The sequence below is a fragment of the Aotus nancymaae genome, unplaced genomic scaffold (genome assembly GCF_030222135.1).
Source record: "Aotus nancymaae isolate 86718 unplaced genomic scaffold, 86718_ANA_hifiasm-v0.15.2.pri h1tg000004l, whole genome shotgun sequence".
Lineage (NCBI taxonomy): Eukaryota > Metazoa > Chordata > Mammalia > Primates > Aotidae > Aotus > Aotus nancymaae.
In genome coordinates this window covers 69,292,344-69,293,016 of record NW_026988415.1, presented here as the reverse complement: position 1 = coordinate 69,293,016, position 673 = coordinate 69,292,344, and positions in this window count along the sequence as shown.

Below are 673 nucleotides of genomic sequence, written 5' to 3'. Positions count from 1 at the left end.
CTAAAAACTGTGGGACACCACAAAATCTATCAGCATACCAATAATTGGTGTCCTAGGAGGAGAACAGTGAAGAATGTTGGCAAAGCAGAAGAGCAGGTTGGTTGCATAGAATCCTCCAATGATCATCACCGCCCCCCCACCCTCCTGAAGGAATACACACAAGAACACAACTTTGTAAAAACCAAAAATTGAGTGAATGATCCCAGTATCTGATTTTAGCATAATAGCAAGGAACTAGGCACTGAAGAAGGAAAATAAGACAGGAGTTTATTACCCAGAATGGAAGGATACAAGCCTTGCTCTATTTCCTACCTGCTGATTGTAGAGCTCTTTGACCCTTAGGGAACACTAGTAACAGTGCAGTCTTCAATGTGGGCATTGGGTGAGACCCAGTACTATGCTGGCTTTGGGTTTAGCTAAGCACGGTCTCAGTGGTGGTGGTCACTGGGGTGCTTGTGTTACCCATCTCCCAGTTCTAGGCAGCTCTGTATGGAGAACAAGACTCTATTTGTTCAGGGGGAAGAAAGGGAAGAGAATATGTCTACCTGCGAATCTACAGAATGGTTCCAGATCTTACCAAACAGCAACAAGGCAGTACCTCTGTGAGTCTACAATACTCACAGCATTCCTGTGCTTGGGGTGCACCCTAATGCAGTGACCAATGACTTAGACA